The following is a 23,113-nucleotide window of genomic DNA, read 5'->3' on the forward strand; positions in this document are numbered from 1 at the left end:
TCATTTATTGACCGATTGAAGGGCCACTGAAATACACTTGACCACGTTTTTCGCTGATAAACCACAAAAATTCTACACTCATGGAATTATAGAGCTATCCAAAAAATGGCAAGGGTCAAATATAATAATACTAAATATAAACTTTAATTCAAATAATTTTCAATAAAGAAAATATTTGTTAAAAAATGTATCAAACAAGAGCAGATACTTTTTATAAGACTGAAAATCAATAAATTTTATTAAAACTTTTTATTGCAGTAGGAAAATGAGATATATATAACGTACATTCCAATACATAATGGATAATATGTATTTATATATATGTGTATGTAATATATATTAAATAAAAATCTTATAAATCACAAATATTTTTAAAGTGTATAACATTTTCTTCTACTCATCCTAAAATGAAATGCAATAAAATTCACATTTCCATAATTTTTGGAAATTTTATTCATTTTCGCCGCAATAGCGTTATAATTTATCTCACTTACGTCAGCCACTCTTGGAATCATTAATCCAACGAACGTCACCCTACAGCTCCATCTACATACCCATTTACATAAATACGACGAGTATTTATATATTTTATGGGTTAGTAAGTTAGTAAGTGAGATGATATAAAAATACCAAGTGCACCAAATAATATTAATTTACCATGCTTAAACACCATTTCCGCTGTGCAAGAAGCAGAAAAAATTAAAAAAAAAACAAAAAAAAAATTTCATAAAACAGTGACCATCAACATTCACTAGCCATATTACCATGTAGCCACACCAGTCGTAGTAACATAGCTGTTTTGTTTCTGGAGAAATTGGGTCACATCATTTATATAAAAAGTCAAAAAACTAGAAAGTTTAGAATTACAAATTAATTTAATAAATTTCAGTTTTCATTTGACGTTGATCAACATTTCAACATTTTTTAGTTTAGTAACAAAATTTAAAAAGACTGTGAAGAAAAGAAAATTGTTGCAGTCTTCTCTCCGTACTGGCCAGTGGTCTTCTTCTCAACTCTACTCGAACACTTGTCGAAAACTCTGATTTAATTATTCATAAACTTACACAAACAACAACAAAAAACTTTTACTTTTGTTGTTATATTAATTAAAAATTTTCTATCTACTTTAATAGTGTAAACTCTAGAAAACCTTGACTGCAAGCAAAGTCAATTCGTAGTACCTGTTAGCCCAGTACAAAGTGTAAGGTGCAAATAGCGTGCGGTACATAAAGTTGGCTTCGCATGTTGTTAATTGCCGGCTATTTTGTTTGACTTATAAACGAAACTAATTTATGAACAGCAAAATTATTACTAAATTAATAAATATTTATTTATAAAAGCTGAAAAATTTGATATACAAATTTGGTAGACACAATTTATGAAGTTCCGCATTAAATTTGTAAACAGTTTGCTTTCACGTTTTTATTGTATATTAAATATTATAATTAAGTATTTGTTTATTTGGATATTGAAGAACAGAAGTTAAATAGAACACACCTATTTTTACTTTTAACCTAAGTCTCAGTAGCATCAAATTTTTCAGTAGTTTACTTATTTTGACAAGCTAAAAAAAATTTGAAGCCGTGCCTTGATAATTAATCAAATATTTACTATAAAATATAAACGAACAATTAAGATTAAAAAATTGGTAAAGATCTACTAAAAACATGATAAATAACGAATTCGTAAATAAAAAAAAGTTATACAGTGGCGTAGTTAGAGTTGTTGTTATCAAATGCCCCACCCCTCTCGCCTCTAGATATTCACCGTCTTCAATAAAAACATTATATTATAAAAACAAATTAATCGAAAGTCAGAATACAAAATAATTTAAATTGCAAGTACCCTCAGTATCAGCAGATTATAACTTACAAATATTCTTCACTTCCTCTAAAGAAACATATCGGTGTGGAACTAACAATACAATATAACTTTACAGTCTGAATGATGCGTTTCTTTCTACATTCATTATCAAAATTTAGTTTTAGAAAATGAAAATCTCACACGGTGGTATATTTTCCACATACATAAAAAGAAAGAAATCGAAACAGCCTTAAATATTATTATTTTTTTAATTTCTCTTTAAATCAATATCAGCTGTCTTTAAGTTTCTTCGAATCCTCGGCTTTCTTTAAAAAGACTAGCTCCAAATAACTCACCATAAAAACCATTAAATTGAACATGAACATTAATAACTCTTTTTCATACGCCGATAGTAAGCTCTTGGGCTAAACATTATACTCCTATCAAGTTATATGTTTGGGCATAACTTCCCCCTTGGTGAGAAACGAGACATGTATAACACCTCTGCTGATCTTTGGGTCACAGCACCCGGTTGAAAAATGCAACTCCACATCGAATGAAAGTAAATGAATACAATCATTTTACCCGTGTAAGTTTAAATGTTGACCGCGACTACTACGACACTGTCGACATCAGTTGGTCACTACAGCTACAACTGCGGCCACCTGACCCTCATGGTACCAGATTTACACCTCCGTTCGGGTGTCGCAAGTGGAGACACGCACTTACTAACATGTATACTCCAAAACAGTGTCCACATAACGCCGGGATTTTAGTCGCTTCTTACGACAGGCATGCCTTACCTCGGAAATACTCTAAACCTCTTACCTGCAGTGAGGTTATCCACTAGACTATATGCAGATTTAGCTTACTTTTCAGTTTCTAAGTCTTAATTTAATTGAATCCTACAATAATCTTTGTCATAATGACAAGTACTATACCTTATTATAGTGAGAGCCTTCAGAGTTGGTCTATGACTTAAAGAAGTAAAATTTTAATACTTTAATGCTAACGTTTTATGAAAATTAATTACAAAATCGATTTATTAATATTCGTTAAAAATATTTCTAAGCACGTACCATAAATAGTCTGACTGAAATAAACTCTATTTATAATCTAAGCAAATAATATTTTAGGGAAAACAGTGATCTCATTTTGCAAAAATTTAATCGCTTACTCGTATTTTTGCAAATTCTTCGCAAAAAAAAAATTGAAGAATAAATTCGACACAATCTCAAAAATTTCAAACTTCACATAAGAATAAAAAATTATAATTTAATATATTACAAAATATATAATATAGAAGACAGGCAAGGCAGACTTCCCTAAAAAGCAACAGTTATGACATCAACAAATTAAATTTCATGAAATTTATGGGTTACCCCTATGAAGCTGCGTTTAAATATAAATTACCTCATATTTACCCAATGTCACCCAACGTTACCGAATCGCATAAAATGTGACTGAAAACACAGAAAAAACAACAAAAATACAACAATCTTTAACTCTTGAGTATCTCAAATATTGACAGACACTCGCTAAATGTTCATTTAAATTGTAGATACAAATATATGTGTTAAGTGATTGTTCAGTTGTGTCAAAGTCAAGGTTTAAATAGAGGCTGTCCGTACAACAATTTATGGCTGTCGGAATATGTGAAGATAAATAAAATTTACAAAAAAAAAATAAATAAATAAATAAACAATTCGATTGTTGACAACATTTTTGAAATTTTTATGATGTTGCATTCAAGACCAAATCTGATTTATTATTTATTATCCAAATATTCTCTTACTTGCCCTTTTAATAACTTGATTGATGGAAGACATAATGTTCATTTATATGGAAACCTTATTACTTTTTTTTTTAAATTAAATTTTATATTGTATTTTTCTTTCAACGCGCGGCAGCTGTAATTTCAGTGAAATGCATTGCCAATAGATTATACTTATACATATATAAATTATTTATATAGATCCATATCCTACACCTGTTGGAATCTGCAGCACATGCTTGGCATGGATTCAACAAAATCGAAGTCTCTTTTCAGTTGCATTTTCCGCATAAAAACTGCAGAAAATATATGAAAAAGTTTATTATAAGGTAAAATTATTTAATTAAAATCATTCTTTATAGAAGCACCAAGCTGACAACAATGTATTTTAGTTATGCACCCAATATAAAGCATATAATATATAAATAATAATATAATACAATATCAATTTTAACTTTTTTTAAACTTTGTGATATATGAGTGTTGGGCTAATTAGTCAGATTTTAATAATATAATAATAACTCTATAATATAATAAATAATAATATCAAAATGAATAGAGTTAAATTAATAAATATACCCAAATATAACAAAATTTAGAAGGGTTCGAACAGTAATAAAGAAACAACAACAAAATTTTTGTTCAATTTATTGAAATTGGGCTGACCATACAACGCTATTTCGAGTATTGCCAAGTACTCATTTGTTTATAGTCCGTATATAATTTGTTGGACTATAAGTGCCAGGCTTAAAACTCGTGCCTGTTAGATTAGAAACGATGACTAATTTTATTTTTCCACAAGCTTTCATTACTCTTCGAACCATTCCAGTTTCGTTTCGTCATAAAACGCGTCATATTCAACAAAAAAAATTAACATTAACAAAATTTATATGTAATGTCATCAAAATTTACTTATTTACTTATTTATTCTAATATGTTTATAGCTCATACCTCTTAATTTGTTTAAAAAAGTTTATAGTTCGAGAGATAAATTCTTATTAGAATAAATTAGAAAGAAATAGTTTCCAAAAGAGAAAGAGAAGTTTACCGATATAAGAGGCGCCTATTCGAAATAAAAACATTCAGTTACAAAATCTCTAATATCTAAAAACAGGTTCATCCAAATAGTCTCACACTAATTTCTATGTCTTGTCTTGGTTGTACAACACTCAATCTTCACCCAAAACCTGTGAGGAATGTAAAATCAGAAAAGCGAATTAATGAGATTTCAAACTGTTTCCACTTCCAGTGCTTACTTACCCACTCATTAACTCTAGAAATGTATGTCAAAAATAAAGTATATAATTTAGTTCAGAGTCCGATTATTATTTTATCTTTATAAAAAATTTCTAATACAAGAGCGTCCAAAATATACTGCAACCAAGATAATATATCATGACAGAAACCGATGATATTAATGGTTAAATTTTTGAAATGCACTTCAATTAGTCCTACATAGGTACGACGTACTCGTAAACTCCAAATGTAACAACAATCAAGCAAGTAATGCTTAAGTCTGAGGTTAATTAAGGTTTGTAAACCTCGAAACAAGGCTCAAAAGAAAGAAACTGTTTAAATTGGTAGGGACTGTTAAAATAAATGTCTAGTTTAGAAGATTCAATAAACTGTTTTATACCTACGTTGTAGTAGAAGTATTGCTAAAGGGTTGGTATTATTTTATTAGATTTAAAAAGGAATCAACTCTTCAATAAAATCGAATATGTATTTAAATAACAATGAAGAAAAATGTATAATGGTTAAAATTCAAAAGTGAAGAAAAACCTTCTAAGTTTAGTCAAACTGAGGGGTGTAGGAATATCAACATTGGTACCTTTATTAATACCTAAATATTTGAAAAATTCTAAAATATATAAGATAAGATAAAATGTGTGGTTTAAGACATAATAGAATTATGATGTTAGCTGTCGATTTTCTACAGAAACTCGGATTGTGAACTTCATTTCATATGGCAATGAAGAGCCTATGTGAACGCAGTATAAGATTTTAATGTAATTAAATCACCCTAACAAACCGAATTAGCAAAATTAAAATCAAGATTATTTGTGCCATCTGAATGGGATTTAAATTTCTGCGTTTGTTAAGTAGTTTAGTCTTTAATATAAAATAATTTTTCTATACTAAAATATTTTATATTTTATAGTAACAATTAAAAATATCATCTTTTATAATTTACTTCTTTATACATACATATTATTCAGTTATATAAAATGAAACTTAATTTCATTATTATAGCCAATTCAATTAAAAATACTCATATATAAAATTTAATACGTAGAGTATTAAAACTTTTTTATATTTTTTTAAATGCATTTATTTCACATTTTTTAAATTAAAGTACACATTATTCCATAAAAAATGTGAACCTTTTAGACATTAGGGAAAGATTTTAATCCCATTTCGTTCAGTTCTGTCACACAGTCACAGTGATGTCATTCCATGTTCAGTACATGAAGTGCAACGTAAGAAGATTATAAGAACCCAAAGACACGTTCATGTGGTTTTCACAAATCATTTTTCCATTATCCAACAAAAAAAATTCTTAGTTTTTAATAATAATGCTGTGATTATAATTATGAGATAATGATATTATAATTATATCTACATGAAAACTACCTATTCGTACATACAACAATTTTATTATTATTCTTCTGTAATTTATGTACAAATTTTATGTAGTATAAGAGATGTAATTATTATGTATGTCTTTATAAAAAATAAGGTTTTTACATTTCCATGATATAATAACAAAATAAATGAAGTAATATATTAAAAAAAGTAAATTAAATATAAAAAAATATATATTCTGAACAAAAATTAATAAATTAAATGAAACTGAATCATTTATTTTTAAATTAACTTTAATCTTTATTTTAAGCCGGGCCCATCTCGATTTCGGTAGAGCTGGTATTAAGTGATTTGTCACTTTTGAAACACCCAACAACAACTTGTAGTTGTGTATGTGGTATAGTGGGTCTCACCACAGAAGGGCAGTGATGCAATAACAAAATGTATAGTAAAACAGGTTTTAGCTGGATTTAAGTATGTAACTATGTATTCTGTGGTTGGTCACCATCTTGATGAAATAAGATCTTACATATAGTTTGGTACCTATATGCAGGTATCAAAAGTCCAAATGAAAAGATTTCAATGGATGTGATTTATTTATAACTACTTTCTAAATAAATCACATCCTATTAGATATGGACCATTCCAATACTCTTTTGGATCGTGTACTAAGTAACTTGTCGCTTGCAATATTCCAGCTAGAAGTATATGTACGGCAACACTGGTGTCAGCGACCTGCAGGTTCGACTATCGACTATTAGAAAGGTTAGCTCTTTTCTAGTTCTTATTACAGTATTATTAGTCTATTTTTTCTTTGTTTTTATCATTGTTAGTATGACAATTGTATATGTATACCTTTATTAAAAGATTATATAGATTTAATTTAAGTTTATTATTATTGCTGCATAGTGATGAGATACGGATGACATAATAGTTGTAATTAAAATCGGTAGATACCTAACAGGAAAGAAAATATTTGCGTTTTCTAAACTTATAATGACATGACTTTTTGTTTTTTTTTTTTTTGGAATAAAAAAAATCTCGAACACCTAGTCCGTGGGAATTTCCACCGCCTTAGAACTCTTCTTTTTCGGACGGAAAGCTGAAGTGTGATAACATAACCAAAAGTATGCAGTTGATGTCAGGAACCTATATTTCTATTATTTTGACAGTTAAGGTTAGGGAGTATCATAATTGTTGTGATTAAAATCATCAGATATGTTTGTGAAAAGGAAATATTTGCTTACGCTCTTTCGCAAAAGAGTTCCCGAATAAGATATATCCTGCTTAATATTTTTAATGTGGTGTATTATCTTAATAAATAAGTTAAGTATTCTGTAATGTTATATCCTCATACTAAGGTATCTCAAAAAACAACGTTGAACATTTGTCATAACTTCTATATTTGTCATTATAATATTTATAATTATAATTATAATTATAATTATTTATACTTATATTATAACTTCGGTTCGTCTACCAATTACTTCTCTTCACTTTTGATTTCACAGAAAATTAGATCTAATTTTTTTTGGACAGCATTTAGACAATTATTGGTTACAGTTAATTTATAGCCTATAAAAATTGTTAATAGAGCTATATTGTAAACCTAAAAAATTTAATTATTGATTATTATTTTATTATTATTAGTAATCGACCTAATCATCCCAGAACAAAAGAGGTAGCAATAAGTAAGGTATTAACCTTAAATTTTTTTGAAATTTTGCATTCACAGAACACAATTTTTTTTAATTTAGATTATAAAGAATTATGTCAGTATTTTCAATTATTTTAAAAAAATACTAAAACAAAACAGAAATAATAATTACAATGAAGCAGTTTTGCAAGTGTTCTCATTGTCAGTCAAACTACTTGTCCAACATCATTAAGAATCGCAATTTACACAATCTTTCATCACGAAAAAGAGATTCCATCTTCAATTTTTAATTATAATTATTAAAACTTTTTGCTTTCATACAAAGAAATGATTGTTTTTGACGAGAAGTGTTTCTTTGTATCTGAGAAGTTATTTTGAATTTTTTTTTTTTTATTTTTAAAATTATAAACAAACAAATTATTTTGAAATTTAAAAAAATTACATTGAAGTCAAGATAATAGAATTGAGATTAGGAATATGTCGATGACACCTGAAGACAATACATACATATGTGCTTAAATAGATTTTATTTGAAGTAAAGATGATACATGTGAATAAGAGGTTCATTTAAAAATAATAGGCTTCTTTCAATATCATGAATTGTATATTCTTCTTTTATTCGTACTGTTGATTAAAATATATGAAATATATATGTTTGTGCCATTTAGCCATAAACATTTAGTATGTCGTTAATTGCTTTAATCTAGTATGGGGTCTGGTCTTTGGTTCCATTTTCAATTGTTGAATCAATATAACTATATTCAATTTTACTTCATAATACGATAAAGTACATTACAAAGTATTCACAAAGTATTTACAATTGAATTCAGTGAGGGTACTCTGACTATACTACAGTTTTTAAATAGTTTAAGTACACCTTAGAAGGTCGCTTAAATAACAACCAAGTACTGAATAGAAGGTTAACTGAAGACATTCTTTCGTAACCCCATTTTTTTGTGTGATTATTATAATTAATCTCTAAATCATTATTATCAATTAACCTTTTCAGACCATTTAAATATTGAACATAGCGTCAAAAAACTTATTACAAAATAACACTATGAAAACAGTTTCGACTCTAACTTTCATATGTTTGTCGACATTATAACCAAATCTCTCACACCCAGACTTCTAAATGATAAATGGGTATACAAAAGATGACAGTGTGAAAAGAGTTTCAATACTCTTTTTTACTTGTTTTCCCACTATTTTTAGATGTTGTACAAGTTTCATATAACTACACATACGTCATAACTGTTCTTTGAATTTTTGTCCAAAACTTAGGTATTGCTTCGATATAGTCCACAGGTGACAATAGAAAGTTCCAACAGAAATACTAGATTGAATCTAGTCCATTGGGAACGATTAGATGCCATATCATGCACTTCTATCTAAAATACTATGGAATAAATATTCCCAATAGAAAAACTAGATTGAATCTAGTCCATTGGGAACGATTAGATGCCATATCATGCACTTCTATCTGAAGTACTATGGAATAGATATTCCCAAAAGAAAGACTAGTTTGAATCTAGTTCATTGGGAATGATTAGCGGCTATACCGTGCACTTGTATTTGAAATACTATGGAATATATATTTCCAATAGAAAGACTAGATTGAATCTATTCCATTGGGAATGATTAGCGGCTATACCGTGCACTTGTATTTGAAGTACTATGGAATATATATTTCCAATAGAAAGACTTGATTGAATCTAGTTTATTGGGAATGATTAGCGACTATACCGTGCACTTGTATTTGAAATAATATGGAATATATATTTCCAATAGAAAGACTAGATTGAATCTATTCCATTGGGAATGATTAGCGGCTATACCGTGCACTTGTATTTGAAATACTATGGAATATATATTTCCAATAGAAAGACTAGATTGAATCTATTCCATTGGGAATGATTAGCGACTATACCGTGCACTTGTATTTGAAATAATATGGAATAGATATTCCCAATAGAAGACTAGATTAAATCTAGTCCATTGGGAATGATTAGATGTAATACCATGCAGTTCTATCTGAAATACTATAAAATAAACTCTATATTGAAATTATCTTCATTGGGAATTTTTAAGATATTTTATAAAAGGGTTAGACGCAGCTGGCCATCCATAAGTCATAAAAGTGCGTGTTAAATTTTGGAATCATTAAAACTAATAGCTTTATTTTGAAGCTACTCAATTAATTTATATTAATTTATATAATTTATATAAAGTTAATTATTTAAAAAAAATACATGAATAGTAAATAAAATAAAATCATTAGAGAAAAAATTCTTTAGGAATATAACATAATGTGTTCATATACTTATAATTATGTCTTAAAAAATGTCTAACAACTTGTGTAAAGAAATAATATTTGTATACGAGTGCCAACCCACAATTATATACACGTAATAAAAATTTTCCTAAGCGTATATAAGAAATACAAACAAATTACTTTATATAATTATTTAATGTAAATAGAATATACCAGCCAGCAAATAAAATTCTATAACGCGTAGTCAAAGTTTGTGTTGATAATTAATTGACACAATGAGCAAACTCTGTAGTACAAATATGACCAGGACATTATTAATGCATACACACATGGGTGTATACAATAATTATTAGCATTTGTAGATATGTCTATTAGAACATATGTTTGTGACAAGTAAATAGAAAGTTAGTAAATTAGTTAGCATAGCTGGCAGGAGCTTATATTAAGAAAATGCCATGTGGAAATGTCGTTATCTTAAGGACATAAATTTTCACCACGTAATTTAGAATATAAAAAATATTAAAAGGTTTTCATGACGGCTTTGGCATTGAAAAAAAACAAATGGTACATTTTAAAAATTCAAACATGGAATAATAAATAAAATATACCAAATAAATAATGTAAGGTAAGGATTTCAATTTAATTTTATATGAAAGAATCTGACCTTAAAGCGTTAATTTTTAAGGACCTTGAACTTTATCACTGATTTTATTCTAAACTTCTAGGAGTTATACCCCATAACTTTTAGAATGTATTCAATTTTCTTATAACGCATTTTAGAGTAAAATATTATTCTGCGTGATACATTACTACTAAGAAATTTACTATAAACTAGAAAATTGCAATAACAAAAATTTTAAATATAAGGTCAAATGTACATCGTTTAACGTTTTAAAAAGAAAGTTTCTTAAGAAAACTTTTTGGGAAATCCATTTTGATTTATAACTTAAGAGGTTAAAATACAATTCAAAAATGTGTGCTTTAAAATCAATAAAATGCAACGTGGGAACATCAAATGTACCGAATTTAATATACAATTGAGTTACACAAAAATATAAATATGTACTAGGAATGCATTTCCTTTAATATTTCCTTTAATATTTTATTAAAGCGATTGATTTGTGAGCATTGGAAGTTCAAATTAACTATTATACCAGGTGGGGGCTGCTGATAATAGACAAATCTATTTCAATCCCAACAGCAATCAACATAGCCCTTTCTTTTCTGTTTCAAATAGAGAAGTGGTTATGCAGAAAAATATTGGGATTTAAACGTGCTTACATTTTTTATCGAATTTAAAAGCTCAAAACCTGACCATATAGCTATTTCGGATACTGCCAAATATTTATCATTAGTGAACTTTTTAAAACAATTGAACACTGTTAAATTTAAACCATGGACTCGTGATTTAACAAACAGAACCAACGTCTGTGTTGGTATATAACGTCAGGAATTGAACACTGTCAAATTTAAACCATGGACTTGTGATTTAAAACACAGAACCAACGTCAGTGTTGGTATATAACGTCAGGAATTGAACACTGTTAAATTTAAACCATGGACTCGTGATTTAACACACAGAATCAACGTCTGTGTTGGTATATAACGTCAGGAATTGAACACTGTCAAATTCAAACCATGAACTCGTGATTTAATATACACAGAACCAGCGTCTATGTTGGTATATATCGTCAGAAATTAAACAGTGTAAAATTTAAACCATGGACTCGTGATTTAACACACAGAACCAACGTCTGTGTTGATATATATAACAACAAGTTATAATATATACAACCAATTAAACCAATAGATGTTTCTAGAAGTTCACTAATGATGAATATTTGACGATATCTGAAATGATATCAGCTATATGGTTAATCCAAGATTCATTTGGATTATAAATTATTATATAATTTTTGTACATTATTAATTTTATTTTTTTAATTATTATAACTGAATTTTGAATATAACTATATATATTAGACTCTTTTAAGTCATTATAATATAATAACTCATATTAAATAAATCTTTATTCGTACTTAAAAGACCCCATTAAGAGTACTTTAATTCAAAACCTTTTACGAAGCCATTACTGGCTAACGAAAAATGTTTCAAAATTTTCAAATTACACGCTTAAGGAACCCATTAGAGCGTGCATGACATCACGTTTTCTTTGACAATTTTTGGCATTTAACCCTATTAAAATTCCTATACAAAGCACAAATGCCAACAGAAAACAGTTGGCATAAATTATATTTTGACAGCTTTGGTGCCAAAAAAACAGAAAACTAAACAAAGAAAAAGGAAAGACAAAGAGAAAGGAAAGAGAAAAAAAACAGATGTTAATGTTTATAATTATAGAGAGAAACGAGACATAAACAACACATGGAATAGTAATAATAATAATAGAAAAAGCTCAATTAAAGCTCAGTTTGAAAGAGCGAATAAGAGAAATAAAAGCAAAAGCGAAAAACAAAAAAAAGTCTTGAATGAACTTAGGTGCAAGCGCACTTAGACAGTTAATGTAAACATTTATTATTATCCTTTTTGTTTTATTACTCGCTTTTGTTCTAATTTCGCCGTTATTTACATAGACTTTTTGTCGCTGCTGTCAAAACTTTAACAGCAATAAAAAATAAAAAAATAAAGAAAAAAAAAAGAATATTAAAAAAGAATCAATGAAAAATACGTGTAAACGTATAGAATGATGGGGGGAGGGCTAGGACACCCACCCAATTTTGAAAGCAGTGAGTGAGTTTGTTTATGAAACTACTGTATTTTTGAAATGATCAAAATAATGCTGCAATAAGCCACTAGGTTACCATAACAAACCCACAATGTGAATGTACAAAGCACTAAAAAAAGAAGAAAAATAGGAAAATGGAAAATATTAATGAACTTTCAACCCTTAAACATTAAAAGTAAGTTAAGTGGAAAAGTGTAGGGGTTCGAAGGAAAAACCATTTAGCACTAAAGTTTTCTATATTTTTTGTGCTAAAATTGCACTTTGCTAAGGCTTGCCTTCTGCGGAAAAGATAAGTTTTATGTGATTTGTTCGCGTTGCTTGCGTCAATTGGTCTCTGAAGGTTGGGCTCAAAACAATAACTCCTACAAGTTAAATTACTCAACTCTAAATAACTTAAATGTGTTAAGTAACAAATGATAGCTTAACATGAAATAAAGTTTCATTGTTAAATTTAGAAATATGTGTCAGATGAAGTATAATATGTGATTCACACACATTCGAGTTATTAAATTAATAGGTTGGCTGTCTACACATACCATATTAAGTAGTCTTAAATTAATTATAAAACTTTTGTCCAAATTATATACACAAAAATTTGTTTAAGTAATTTAATAAATTTTTTATAAAACTAAGTACCGAACTGGTTTCATAGGCATTATAATCTATTATGTTAACATTTTTGAAGAGGCATAACAAAAAGGAAAAAGCCTATTCTAGTTAAAATAGTTAACTACCGTCATTTAAGTAACACATATAATCGCTAACAAGTAAATTTGCAATAGGTGTAACCAAGGAACTTATAGAGTAAATGCATATAATTTAATTTTTAGTTCGCACTAATAGGTTAAGAATGATAAAATATTAAGTCCAACCTCACTAATTGGTTACATATTCTTTTATATAGTCAGTAGTTAAAACAAGGTACTAATTTCCATGAGTAAAAAATAATAATGAGTACAAACAACATGAATTGTCAAAATACAAAGGATAAAAGATGTAGTACAAGTACCGACAGATGACCGAGAAACATCTATTGTATGGCCAAATGAAGTGAGATATATAAATGCGATTTAAGCTTTGTTATTTACCTGTATACATGTATATGTAGAAAGTAGAAGGTCTTTATTTCTCTAGAGATTGATAGTAGAAGTACTTACCACTACTTTCTGTATCTCGATAATAATAAGTGGAACACATATGAAATGTGCAACTTCTTGATCGATATGGCCTTACCATTGGTCTGATTCTGAGAGTTTATTAACAGAAATCGAATTATACTGTAAAACCTATAGCAGTATTTTCTGGTCATGGGTATACAAAAATCCACACAGTGAAACTGCGGTTTGCTTATAATATTCATTATCAAAATATTAGTAAGCTATCGAATATTTCTTCAGTGACTCTTCATCTTTGACTTCCAGAAGAAACGGGGATATATTAGGAAAAATATTTTTTTGATATTTAATCAAGTTATTCATCGGTAAGAACGAAATATCTGGTAAATACCTTAAATTAAGTTAGATGGATATGTTATCTCCTTGGAATACTCGTGAGAAATGTCGAAGACAGGACAACGAATACTAGTTAATTATGGTAAGTGGATGAATATCTATAGACCTACCACTGCAAAATACTAACCAATAAATGTTGAGCTTTCTTGTAAGAAATAAGGTAGTAAAACGCCGAATAATCGCTAATTATTGGTAGAGGATGGATATCGATAATATTCTCTTGTGAATAATAAGGTTGTAAGACGACTATAATTCGTTAGTTTTGGAAAGTAAATGGATATCTGTTAATCTAATCTCATAAGTTTGAACTTTGCTGCGAGAAATTTGTTCTAAAATATCGAATAATCATTAATTATAGGTTGTAGAAGAATATTTTCGACACTGTCCCTACAATCAATCAATCAAATAGCGTGGATTAAATTGGTTGAAGTATGCATTTGAGTTAAAGATCCTAATTTTGGTTAGGATCTTGGATACTGCGGCTTTAACAAAAAGTTTTAATAAAAATTTTGGTTCTGGAAGTGCTGTCATTGTATCTTTATCTATAGAACTGATTTTAAAATAAACCCATAAACTTTATAAATATTCAATATGGCAATTTTCAATTACTTTCATATAACATAAAAACTTTATTATAATGTAAGAACATTCGTCTGTTCTTTTAAATAACCCCAAAAAAATTGTTGGTAATTCCATTAAAGAAAACGTTTCTAGTTGAAAAGCAAAAGTGCGTCACAGATTCAAGGGTTGGTCTTGGTCTCGTATATTTTCATTTGCATACGAGTATGGAAAGTGAATTTTCTGATAAACTGACTAAATGCGTAAATAAAACCAAGAAAAATATCTGAAAATCAAAAATACGTGCTTAACAAAATTTTTAAGGGTGGAAATAAGCCTGACAAATCGCTTCAATCTTAAGTGTGTCATATGTGAGATTGCATGACTTACAACTTTCCTACCCACTACACACCAAACACAACACATTACACACTTTATATCGTAGAAATATGGAAAATTCTGCAAATTCTAACAATATTTTGTAAAGATATATTTGACATATATAGCAATGTACTTACATGTTGTTTTTAATCAATAATGACGAAGTATCAGCAAAAAAATGCGTTTAACAGCGAATCCAGTATTAAATTTTTGTCAAATTTTTGTTGAAATGTTGATTTTTTGTCAAATTTTTGTTGATTTGTTGTCAAATTTTTGTTGTCAAATTTTTATTTAATTTTTGTTGATTTTTTGTTGATATGTGGAATGATGGAAGTAGCCGATTTTCAAATTTGTTGAAATTTATTAATTTTTTAATTTTTTTTTATATATAATATATTTGAATTAGTTTTTATAAATTTTATTTGATGTATAAAATAGCAGATTTAATGTTTGCAAATAAATAAAAATAAAAATAAAAACAAAAATAAATTATTTTAAATTATCTTATATATTATTTTTTACTTCAGATTATATCTTTGATATCTTTGTATAAAGTTATTTTTTTAAGTGTATTTTTATTTCAATATATGAATAGCCAAATTCTTGTGATTTCTTTAATTAATAAATTTAAACATTTGTGAGCTATTGCAGAAAAAAACAAAACAAAGAACAATATTTGTTTAGTCACAGAAGCGAAACTTAATAAAATTATTAGCAAGTATCTATGAGATAATACACGTATATATGTATTTAAACAAAATTATGCAGTGTAACAAAGCTTGTTTTATAATATTTTGCAGCAAATTTCAAGCGTTTATTATATATTCAAATATTTTATATATATGTGTATTTTATTTACATTCAGTCACAATAAATATTTTTTTATTTACATATAAATTTAACACATTAAAAAACAATATAATAATTATAAATAATTTAAATCACACCAAACCATTTTGAATCATCAAATATTGGAAGAACTGTAATATGACATCAATAATCTCACTATAGTACTATAGCCTATATGAGTTATATTATATATTACAACAATAAAAATGATTTTAAAAAACCCAAACTATTAACAAACTATTTAAACCTCACCTCACCTCCTAACTAAAATAATAGTACTGATCGATGCGGATGGGATCTGTTGCAAAAAGCAATTATAGCACCTGAAAGCATTAACTCTGTGTACCGATATTATAGGCAGATAAGACAGATATTGTCTTTTAATAAATAGTTTGGTTGTAGAAGATAAATAAAATATTGAACAGATACACAATATAGACAATTATAACATAATTAGCAAAACAGTAGAGCTACATTTAAAGATTTCTGTTTATAAAACTATTCCAATGAAATAAATCTTCACTCGACTCAAAATCTTGTATTATAAAATTAACTGAAAGCAGGTTCCATAATCAAAAATCTAGTTTTATATTCTGCAAAAGATTGACTGCATATACAAATGGAGATCATGCTTACATCTCTTCTTCAGCTTGAACCACTTTATAGTGCTTCAATACTCTTAAAATGAAAAGAGCTGATGAGTTCTTGAAAAGAGTTCTTGAAAATATACGGATCCTATAATTACTTTCCAGTTTCACTATTTAACAATATAGTATGCTCATCTTACGGGACAAAATGAGTGGTTTGTATACTTATGTGTTGGTGAAAGCTTTAATTAAAAAGAACTATTAATTATATCACTTTTTATTAGGATTTTTTTGTTACAGAATTATTAATTAATATATTATAAATTCTAACTGTTATTATTAATTCAGTTATAAGTTAATTCTATTTATTACAAAACTAATATTAGCTGCAAAATTCATATATATCTTAATACTTCTGTGATAGTTATACTTGATGAGATATATTTAATATTAGCTTACAAATTCGTATATATGTATACATCTATATTTTTTTTATGTAATATACTTCTGAGTAATAATTATGTCACTTGTTTGAGCTTTTTTTTATTACAAAATTATTAACAGGTATAGTTCCAGCTAATGCAATTGATTCAGTTCAGTCCATATATATATAGATTAACCTGCTAAAATTAAACTCATATATTTACTGAACCAATTGTATTAGCTATACAATAATTTTATAATTTTATATATGTTTATATAGAGATATATATTTTATATACCTATACCAACATTACTTTAGAATTATTTGAATATTAATTATTCCTTTTACTATTAGTTCTGTTTTATTGCAAATTTATTAATAGATGTAACAATTAGTTCTGCTCAGCAATTTCAGTTGGTGTAGTTACTGCAGTATATATAGGTACGTATACTACAACTGAGTTCTTAAAATATACTATATATAGTGAAGTTTAAAAAATCTCTCGTGATCGCTTTATTGAAAGTAACATATATCAACTAGATATCAATCACATACATAAACCATAATAATATCGCTTCATATCATATGTGAAAGGATCAAGTCGCAAGGTTAAATACTCAGGCACTGAGCGCTTTAAGTAATTAAAGAAATGATTTGAGATATTGATTATAAACTTCATTAATTATTCAAATATTTTTTTAAATTATAAATCAATCTTTTATCTAAAAATATTTTTGTCTTTTAAAAAATTGTGCTATTAAAAATTGTGTGTAATAATTTTGTGTAAAAAATTGTGTGAAATCGTGTGTAATCTTGTTGTAGGCGGCAAAAAGTTGTGTCTTTCTTAAGGTTCAAGAATAATTGAACTTTTAAGTACTTTTCAGTTATAAAATGAAAAGTTTTTCATATATTAACAAAATATTGTAATAACAGTTAAGAGCAATAAATAATATATGCAATCTAATAGAGCGAAGAGCATTAATAAATGTTGCAATAAAAAGGCTTATCCGGTTAAAGATAAAAACCAAAGACCGAAAATGCAAAATATTATAGACAAAAGTGTACCCACATGAAAACGCCAACATTGATATAAAAACTGATTATTTAAAAAAAAAAAAGCAGTAGCAATATTAATATTTTTTTATTATTTTGTTTGAATATTTGTGGTAAGGCAATGTACTTCAAGTGTATAGATATGCATAAATAAATATATATGAAATTTGCTTAAACTAATAAAAGCACATAGGCATACATATATATATGTATATGTTAGGTATATATAAGTTATATATGATAATATAAATTTTAAGAAAACAATATCAACTCACTCGACTAAAATGTGTCGTTTCTGCCTCAGAACTTTTTTGTTTGTATCTAAATTTATGTTTTTAACAAGGCCGCCACCGGTGGTTTCTTGGACTAGCGAGAGGGGCAAGTGTGCTTGCAAATACGGTACAATATATCGTATATTTCGTTCTGTTGATTTTTGTTTTTTTTTTTTTGATATAGGTTTTTTCTAAACTTTAAAATAACATTTCGTCTAAGCAAACATAACGAATTGTTTTTTAAATATTTTTCTTTGGTTTTCCTAGTAATTTCGTCAAAAAAATTTTTGTATTTGTCTCGAAAGCGTTGATAGCTTATTTTTGCCAAATTTTGTAAAAACTAAAAATAAATTCATAAAATACTATGTCAAAATTTTTGTGAAACATATATAATTTACTATATATGAAAATTGACCTACTAGTTCACACTTTGAAAGATTGCATTTATCGTAAATCGATTCGCTGCGCTAGTCCATGTAATATCGAAGGGAAGAATAGAGTTTTTAGTTCACTCACAGATGAAACTTTTCACTGCCGCTCATTCATAGAGGTGTGTTGAAAACTTGAAGACTAAAACAATTAACATAGATATTTATAAGTGTTGTATAGATTCTTGAATAGATTTTTTAGAACTAAGCAAACAAAAGTATAATTAAAAAATAGAGTAAAATAATGTTTGATTTTTTCTTAATAAATTTACAAATAAATCCTAACACGCATTGGCTTTACACAATTTGCCATTTGTAATGATAAAATACAGTCCAACTTCCATAACTCGAACTTTTATAAATCGAATTTTCTATAACTCTAACTAAATAGAGTGCAACAGGGTTTAGTGAGCAAATTACATATAATTACACAAAAGCTCTTGAACCTTTTCTTTACAAAATGGTACTTCGAGTTATGCAAGTTTGACTATATTAACATCTTACCATTTATACCGTGGTTAGAATATGCCTAATATAGGTTTCGGGACATAACAAAATTTAAGAAAACTGCAGGGTCAACGAATTCACCAGTTAAAGCAAGAGATATTGGATCACCTACCATCATTTCTAAGAGATTAGTATTGTTGGAAGGACTAATGGGTCCTCGACATACAACGGACTTTGAGATACAACTACTAATGGGTCCTCGACAAACAAAGGACTTTGAGGTACAATTACTCCAACAATGACGAACATAACGTACGCGTGGCAACGTAATGTTTGTGATTTAAACGCATTTCTTATATACATAGTACATCCGGTCATGCATTTGAAAAAGCAACAATATTTTTTTTACTTTATTGATTCCGAGAAAGATTTTTTGATACCAAGGTCTGGGCATGTCAAAAAATCCAAAACAAAAAATTCACATATTTACCACGGGCTTTTAAAAATGATCGCCAGTTAGAGTAATATGGCCGACTCTAAATATGAAGATATCAAGAAAATATTTCAATCTCCTAAGAGAGAATATCTCCCAGGTCGTGACGTATATGACACATCACTGGATATATAACACTCATGCTTTACGACAAGGAGTGTCGTATCGTATGCACTATAGAAGTTGTAGGGACAAGAAAAAACTAGAATGAACTAGAACTAGGAGAATGAATGAAATTAAACACTGATATATATCTGTGATTACTCAGCTCCAGTTAAAGCAGAGCAGGGTTGCCCTTCTATTATAAGCACAAAACCTTAAAACTTACCTAACCAAAAATCTAGCACAATAACTTCTATAGGTTTACAAATAAACCTATAGGTACCACTATCATTTCTATAATAAAAATATACTCCAAAGTCAATGATTAGAGTCTTTTTAATTGACAAATCAACGTCTGGGGAGCTTTAAATAATTTGTAGTCTCCCATTTCTTTTAAGATTTAGTGGACTTATAATGTGGTTTAAGCAATTGACTACAACTGCCGACTATTTGCCTCAAGTGCCTACCTGTTAATGAAGCTCAAAATATACAATTTGAAAAGAAAGGTGAATGGACTTCTGTCAAGGCAGTATTTATTAACAACTAGGAAAGTACAAAAAAAAAACATTTTTTTAGTTTTAAAAACTTAACTAACTGATTAACTAACTAATTTTGGTGCAAAAAATAATACATTTTAGAGAATGTAATTATATTGTATGTCTTCTACAACTTGTATAAAACTTTCTATATTGCTTAAAAACAACCCATGAGGCCTAGATATACAATTTAAAACCGCAATTTTATCTGAGACTGAATTTAAATTTATTTTCAATTTTAAATTTATGTAAAGCTTTGTTATTATTTATGTAATGTGTTTTTATTTTTACACGAGTATTTGAGTATTCAGGTCAAAAGTTCAAAATAATCACTCAAGGTTCTAAAAAGTTTAAAGGTCGTTTCAAAACAAGTAATTATTTTCATTTAAAAAAAAAGAATTAGTTTTACTTTAAATAACAATAAAAGGAAAAGCCAAAATTTAAATTTAATTATTTTTTAAAATTTTCCTTTTTTTATTATTACAAATAAAATAGTGATTTGACGTGGAAAAGCTATGAATTCCAGTTCGAAAACTTTCGTTTCATTCAATTTTATTGACTACTGATAATTGCACTTTTATTGCCAATTTTATTTGCGGCCACTTCTGCTTAAAGTAAACATGGTAAGGCCATTAATTCCATTAGATAATGATGCACTTTTTGTGAATATTTTATTACTGTTGAACTTAAATATTTTTATAGCTTAAATTTATTTAAAAATTTTAATATATTTTTTTTAACAGTTTTATTTGCTACCAAAATTAATTTTATTAACACACACGCACTGCCAATTAAATATTTCAGTAGCGGAAAATTCGTCCAAATTCGTCCACATTCGTCAACTTCATCTGTTTTTTGTTTACTACTCGAGATACTCGTACATACGTGCAAGCACATGCATGCATAAATACAAACAAATGGCTTTGTTTACGTCGAGACTTCAACCGTAAGTTATAGCTTTCAAACCGAACTTCTCACAGATTTAAAAATCTTTGAATTAAAAGTTTTATTTTCTTTTTTAATTAAAAAATTTCATTAATAAACATATTTTAATTAATTCAATTATTTATAATTATTTATAATTATTTATATACATATATATTTTTTTATCATTACCGCACACAACAGACCTTTCCACACGAAGTTTCAAATTCAAACTAAAAGATATATTCGCTCTTGTGTTCATTCTTCTTGCTTGGTTTGCTTAACGGCGAATTCAGTTTTTCTCTTTACTTTTTAAGTTTTATTTTATGACAGCTTTTCTCTTATGTTCGCCAGTTTAAATTTAGCTTAACTAAGCTTTTTATGTGTTTTAAAATAGAATAAACTACACAATAAAAAAATTATTAGTAAACATTAATACTGGATTCACACGAGAGTTTCGTTGGTAATTTTAGCTATCAAAAATGTTCGATTTGCATTGAAAGCAAAAATAATTGACAGCTAATACTGGATTCAGACGAAAGTTATGTTTGTAATGTTAGTTATCATAAAGTCTCGTTTTTGGGTTTTATGTAGAATTTTATTACTAATCGAAATTAAAAATATTATATAAGAATATATGTAGTATATTCTTTCAAAATTCATTCAATGGAAATGTAGTCCGCATGTGCTTGATGTGTTTTGGGGGAGAAAAAAAATACTAAAAAATTTTAAAAAAAGATGATGTCTTGAAAATTTTTATTTTGTAGTAAAATTTAAAACTAAATCTAAATAAAATATAAAAAATGAAATCCCAGGGGACGTATTTTAAGAAAAATTTATTTTTTGATATTTAACGGTTAATATTAGTACTTAAATATTAACAATTTTAATTGTTTAAACAATTTCATAATCAATTATCTTTGAAACGCTGTAAATTTCAAGTTTCTACCTTTTATAGAACTTGAGATATAGCCATTTGAAAATGTGTCTACTATGCCAATTCTCAAAACCCCATGGGTCCATATCTCCTAGGAAAAAAATCACAAAATTTTTTCCCGAGATACGGGTCTTCTTATGATCTCAGCCAAATCGGAGATCATGAGATCACTTTTTGCCAAAATCCGTCTGGTTTGTAAAAGAATGACCCATATACATTAGTGCTAAGCCTTTTATCTTAATAGTTTGAAATTACTAAATATTTTAAATCAATATACCATATAAATATATTATATTATTTGATTTTTAGATAACATAAGTTGTTCAAAGATTAATCTAAACTTCCGGCAGACGGCAAAAATGCTATAGCTGTATGCTTCATGCACCATATATAATATAATTGTTATAAATTTCTATGCAAAATATTTAAAGTAAAGTAAAATAAAGCTATATACTACTAATACCACTATAAAATTATTACAAACATTATTACAAACACTAAAAACTTATATTAAAGATTGATAAAATATGATATATCAAAAGAAAATGTATAGAATAAAAACATTTCAATCAAAATAGCCTCAAATATCAATAAGGACTTACCAAAAAAGCTAATCAGCCATCGATCTCTTGTTCATTAATAATACTTAATCTGATTTATTATTATTTAACACGGTAAGATTCCCAGTCACCACAAATCAGTAATAGTTTTCTAAAACACGTTATCTCGAAAAGTAGGCTATATGGACACAAAGTCTGGTGTCAGTATTT

At 27.5% G+C, this 23,113-nt stretch overlaps 1 protein-coding gene and 1 long non-coding RNA gene across 3 annotated transcripts in view; both read right to left on the reverse strand.

Moving 5' to 3' along the window:
• LOC119677475 overlaps positions 1-18,671 on the reverse strand; it is a 61,942-nt gene extending 43,271 nt beyond the window's left edge. For both annotated transcript variants that reach the window (XM_038088830.1, XM_038088831.1), the window contains exon 1: positions 18,480-18,671. The gene's annotated coding sequence lies outside the window, so the exon portion shown is untranslated. The remainder of the gene's footprint in view (positions 1-18,479) is intronic.
• Positions 18,672-18,710: 39 nt separating this feature from the next.
• On the reverse strand, positions 18,711-21,633 carry LOC119677477. The gene is made up of 3 exons (XR_005252266.1): positions 21,599-21,633; positions 18,896-19,046; positions 18,711-18,816 (listed from the first exon to the last, which is right to left on the reverse strand). It is a non-coding gene; the product is annotated as an uncharacterized LOC119677477 (long non-coding RNA).
• Positions 21,634-23,113: the final 1,480 nt, after the last annotated feature.

This window comes from Teleopsis dalmanni, chromosome 2 (genome assembly GCF_002237135.1).
Source record: "Teleopsis dalmanni isolate 2A chromosome 2, ASM223713v2, whole genome shotgun sequence".
NCBI lineage: Eukaryota > Metazoa > Arthropoda > Insecta > Diptera > Diopsidae > Teleopsis > Teleopsis dalmanni.